The sequence below is a fragment of the Artemia franciscana genome, chromosome 3 (assembly GCF_032884065.1).
Source record: "Artemia franciscana chromosome 3, ASM3288406v1, whole genome shotgun sequence".
Classification (NCBI taxonomy): domain Eukaryota; kingdom Metazoa; phylum Arthropoda; class Branchiopoda; order Anostraca; family Artemiidae; genus Artemia; species Artemia franciscana.
This window is the reverse complement of record NC_088865.1, coordinates 651388-657545: the sequence shown is the minus strand read 5'-3', so window position 1 is coordinate 657545 and position 6158 is coordinate 651388.

Here is a 6158-nt window from a genome sequence, read left to right as displayed (position 1 = left end):
TGGTTCGATACTATCATAAATTAGTTTAGTAAAATATTTTTTTAGATAATTTTTAATTAAATTTGAGAATAATAATTTAGTGAGTATTCCCCCAAGTCTCTGTTCAAAGAAATATTTTTATTTTTTTAGATTAATTTCGATTGATTCCCGGACCCACCTGTTTTATCGTAGAATATAATACTTTTATTCATTTAAAAGATACATTTTCAAACAGTTCGTGGTAACGAACTGTAGTAAGGAGTGACCCGGCTCAATAGTAACCAAAACTCTAAAAAGCGGAGTTTTGATACAAATAGTTACATCAAAAGAATTGCATTTTAATGCTTCATCAAGTTTAGTCTTACCAGTCAAATGTTACGAGCCTGAGAAAATGTGCCTTATTTTAGAAAATAGGGGGAAATGCTCTCTAAACGTCATAGAATCTTAACAAAATCACGCCATCAGATTCAGTGTATCCGAGAACCCTACTGTAGAAGTTTCAAGCCCCCATCATAAAAAAGGTGGAATTTTGTATTTTTTGCCAGAAGACAGGTAAAGGATGCGTGTTTATTTGTTTTGTTTTTGTTTTTTTTCTTTTTTTTTTTTTTCTATGGCATTTGGTATTAACCAAGTGACATTTAGCGATCGCTAATTCTGTCGGTCGTTCGGTCTGTCTGTCCTGATTTTGCTACTTTAGGCACTTCCAGGTAAGCTAGGACTCTTTGGGGTAGTTGGGGGGGGGGTAATTCTAAAAAATTAGAAAAAATGAGGTATTTTTAACTTACGAACGGGTGATCGGATTTCAATGAAATTTGATATTTAGAAGGATATCGTGGCTCAGAGCTCTTATACAAAATCCCGACCGGACCCGGTGACATTGAGGGGAGTTGGGGGGAGCCTAAAATCTTGGAAAACGCTTAGAATGGAGGGATCGGGATGAAACTTGGTGGGGAAAATAAGCAGAAGTCCTAGATACGTGATTGATATAACCGTAACGGATCTGCTCTATTTGGGGGGTTGTAGGGGGGGGGGGGGTGGGGTAATTCTGAAAATTAGAAAAAATGAGGTATTTTTAACTTACGAAGAAATGATTGGATTTTAATGAAATTCGAAGTTTGGGAGAATACCGTGTCTCAGAGCTCTTATTTTAAATCTCGACTGGATCCGGTGACATTGAGGGGAGTTAGGGGGAGCCTAAAATCTTGGAAAACGTTTAGAATGAAGGGATCGGGATGAAACTTGGTGGGAAAAATAAGCAGAAGTCCTAGCTACGGGATTGACATAACAGGAACAGATCTGCTCTGTTTGGGGGGTTGGGGGAGGGTTAATTCTGAAAAATTAGAAAAAATGAGTACCAGACCAGAATAAATTAGAAATAGTCATTTTTCCGGTTCGATCATCTGTGGGGGGAAGTGGAGGGATGGTTAATTCAAAAAATTAGAAAAAATGTGGTATTTTTAACTTACGAGTGGGAGATCGGATCTTAATGGATTTTGATATTTAGAAGGACCTCGTGACTCAGAGCTCTTATTTAAATCGCAACCGGCATTAAGCCTCTGATTTTCAAGGGCACACTCGTGCCTCTATAAAGAGGCGACACACGACAATGTTAAGCGATCTTGGGTTCCAGTGGTCGCAGAGGGATGGGGAGGGATGCATTTCGTAGCCCGAGCTCCAACTAAGAAACCTGCAAAATTTCATCCCCCTACAACTTTTCCTTCATGGGGAAAATCTGGCCGAAAGTTTCGACCCGTCAACCCCAGCCCCCCTTTAACGTTGTCCGATCGAGCTGAAATTCACAAGTTAAGGTCCCCTAGGGCCCAGGAGCTTATCCGCGAAATTTCAGCTCGATCCGATAACTCCTTCCCTGTTTTCCAGAAACCACGCATAGCCACTTAAAATTCATTTTCTTTTTTTTCTCGACGCCTACAGGTCACAGCCGACATCGGATCTGGGTGTACGAAGACTCATTCGATGCGGAATTCTCCGAGTAAGTGCCCTTGAAAGTTTCGTAGGAAAATCTTAACCCCCCAAAGTTTCGACCCCCCAACCGCACCCCCCTTTTAACGTTGTCCGATCGGGCTGAAATTCACAAGTTAAGGTCCCCTAGGGCCCAGGAGCTTATCCGCGAAATTTCAGCTCGATCCGATAACTCCTTCCCTGTTTTCCAGAAACCACGCATTAGCTACTTAATTAACGCTTTTCTCTCCATAAGAGCCCATGTTAATTTGAAATTTTTAAAAGTTATTGAGAAGTTATATTTACACACATGCAAGTGATTAGCTCAGTCGGTAGAGCGTGGGACTTTTAATCCTCTGGTCAAGGGTTCAAGTCCCTTACGGGCGGTTTTTTTTCACAACATCAAAAAAATTTTGATAACACCTGGACAGCTTATCAATAGAGAGATAACAGAATATTAGCTTCTTATGAGCAAAAGAAACATTTCGGTCATTCTATCTATTTTTTTTCTATTTTATACAATGATTTAAAAGCGGGGGGGGGCGGCAGCCACCCAAGTTCCTCTCCTAATTCCTGTACGAGGAGTACAGGAATTATTAAATTACATCCACCATGGATTGTAGAAAAACGTACAGAAATAATATGAAAAAAACTTCGTTTTCTTAAAGAGTTAAAGAGGCTGCGTCCCAAAGTCGAACCTTAAAACGTACAGGAATTAGAAGAGGCAGTTGGGGGGCTGCCGCCCCCCAAACCCCCAGCTTTTAAAGACTCTTTTGTACAGGTTTTTTTGTTTTTTTGCTAACCCCCCGCTCTTGGCTTCGGAAAGGCCCTCTTTTAATTAACAAAAAATTGAAATGAATGAATAATGGAATAACTTCGAAAAATGTTAAACACAAGAGGACAGGAGAACCATTGCGCCGAAACTAGTAATTAGTAACAATGAAGTCCCCCCACAAAAAAAAACTGTACAAAAGAGTCTTTAAAAGCTGGGGGTTTGGGGGGCGGCAGCCCCCCAACTGCCTCTTCTAATTCCTGTACGTTTTAAGGTTCGACTTTGGGACGCAGCCTCTTTAACTCTTTAAGAAAACGAAGTTTTTTTCATATTGTGCTTAAGCCAATGAGAAAGGAGGAAATCTTGAATATTAAGAATTATTGCTAAAAATCATCTCTTATAATAAAAACTTAAGAATCTTTGGAATTATTTATCGGTATAAGATCTACAAAACGACACAAAAATCAAGGCTGTATGATTAGTACAACCCTTTTAAATAGTAAAGAAAAAATATCTTAAATAGCCAATTTTAAACGAAACTGATGATAATAATAAAAGAAAATTCACGGCCAAAAATTTTGGAATCTTGTGGCAAATCGAGAGGCTACTTTACAATTCTCTACTTCTTTTAAAAGTGGTTTTATTACTACTTTTAAAAATTAGAGGTGTCCCCACTAATTAATTTTTTATGAAGCTCTAAAGAAAAAATGCAAATTTTGTTCAGCTTATTCATGTTAAAGCTTTCAATGAAGCCACTGTAATTTTTTCATCAAAGAATCTGCTCGTGTCTGTTGTTAATACACATTTCACTGCTATAGGAAAATAGCATTGGCTTCAAACCTGGGAGATTGACCTTAATAAATAAAAGACTGAAATTTACGGGTCTAGGCGCTTTCCACCAGAAAAATTTTCACTGGAAAAATCCGAAAACGCCAAATCTAGAAATTTAAATCCTTGTTGCAACACCAAAACATGGGCTTACATCTCTTTTCAACGTTTGACGTCATTAACCGCATTTTCTAGTAAACATGTGAATTTTGGTGTTGGCTATTTCTAGAAGTTATTTTTCGTTTTTTTCTGGATTTTGCTTTCCAACTGGCCTACACAGTTAATGTAAAAAATATATGTATAAAAAATATTTAAAAACTTATGGAATTTACTTAAATAGTGTTTTCAATCATCATACCAGGGAATCTCTACACATTATTCCTTACCACAAATATCATAGTTCAATTCAACAGACCGACCATGTGTAGCAAGACACAATTAGACTAGAATCAAACCCAAAAAGGAACTGAACCAAGATTTACGTTCCCCTCAAGATGAAGGCCAAGATGAAAGATGAAAATCAGATGATCAAGATGAAAATTTATTTTAAATTTTAAAATATCCCTTGTCACCGGCTTTAACAAAGAAAAAAAATGTGTCTTTATACAACTATTTTGAGGTCTGTTTTTTACAGGAACGAATATGTAGTCTGCTATCGTCTTAAACTTAAGGCAATACAATTTCATTGTACGATTTATTATAAGATGGCTTTAAATCTTTCAAAAAAACGAAAAAGCAAAAAACTTATAGAAAAGCTTAAATAGCCTAAACCAGCCTTGCTGGGTTTTTGTTATGAAAATGAAGAGTTTACTTTTCCAAGATCAGTTTTTTTTTGTTCTTTTTTTTTATCAAAGCGTTTATTTATCGACCCGGGTTTCTGAAATTTCCTCTTAAACCACGCTTTTTTTGTTATTAGAAATCAAATCAATTTTAAACGAATATATCTAAGTTTTCGTTTAAATCAAAGCATTCATGTTAATTAAGGTAAAAGGTAAAAGGTAAGGTAAGTAAAAACCTGTTCATCAATACTAACAGAAACTTGAAAAACCATTATTTAGAGACAATAATGTACCCAGAGACAAATCTAATATCCACGCCTATCCTGAATATCTACAATATTTCAAGCTTCAAGTTACCTATCAAAATTTACTAAAACAAAAATATTGGTAAAAGTTAAAAAAAAAGTTTAAAAATTCTCCAAAGGACTGCAATATTTAGAGAATCGATATATACAAGGCTGCCACGTATTCAAGCTCAGAATCTATACCCATGATTAATTTATTATATTTTATTATTATTATATTCATAATTATTGCTAATATATTTTATTATAGACAAAGGAGCCGTTCTTTGTAATCGGTATGGCCTGTTGCTTTACAATTAGCTTGTAATGTAAATATGGCGACCTCGGGTGGTGCGACGGGTTCGTCTTTTTTGCAATACGGTGTTCGGGTTTCAATCCCTGCTGCGGGAGGGCTAATAAGCAGGGAGACTCTTTGGTTAAAATGATTCACACGAAATATCTATGGATGTCCTATGCGCCAAAGATAGCTGATGAGAAACTTCTTTTACTATTATTTTTACGTCACAAAATGCAACAAAAAAGAAAGAAAGAAAAAGGGACAACAACAAAAAGAAGAAAATCACGGTCCTAATCAGTACAACAGAAAAGAAAATGGTGTTTCTTAGAATATTAAATAAAAAACAAGCTTTTTTAAATGAAAGTAAGGAGCGACATTAAAACTTAAAACGAAAAGAAATTACTCGGTATATGAAAGGGGCTCTTCCTCCTCAATGTCCCGCTCTTTACGCTAAAGTTTGACTCTTTCTTTTAACTCTGGTTTTTAAAACAGTAAAAAACGTTAGCGTAAAGAGCAGGACGTTGAGGATGAAAAGCCCCTTTAATATACGGAGTAATTTCTGTTCATTTTAAGTTTTAATGTCGCTCCTTACTTTCATTTTTGAAAAAAGCTTGCTTTTTTTTAATTTAAAATATGGACGTTTTTTAATTAATGCATGTTTTGATCTTGGCTCTCCGCACATAAGTAATTAAAATGAAATTTGCATATTAATGTTTTTTGGCTAAATGGCTTTATCATAGTTTTAATCGGAAGATTTTGAGAAAAAAGGAGAGAGGGAGGAAGCCTAGTTGCCCTCCAATTTTTTGATTACTTAAAAAGGCAACTAGAACTTTTAATTTTTTACGAAACTTTTTATTAGTAAAAAATATGCGTAATTTATGAATTAACTTGCGTAAGGAGCTTCTATATTCGTATGTTTTTATTACGTATATGACGGATTTCACCCCTCGTCGATACCTCACTCTTTACACTAGAGCTTAAATTCTATCCCAATTCCTTAAGAATAACCCTTGAATCACAAAGGCCGTAGAATAAATAGTTGAAATTACTAAACATAGTTTAGCGTAAAGAGCGAGGTATTACGAGGAGGTAAACCCCTCATATGTGCAATAATTTCTGCTTGTTTTCAGTTTTAATGCTGCTCCTCATTTTCAGTAGAAAAAAGCTTTTCATGTTTATTTTTTCATTTTTTTTAAATAAGACTAAAAAATCCTGCGCCCCCTTAATTGAAAGTCTCTTCCCCCGTGAGATGTTTTCCA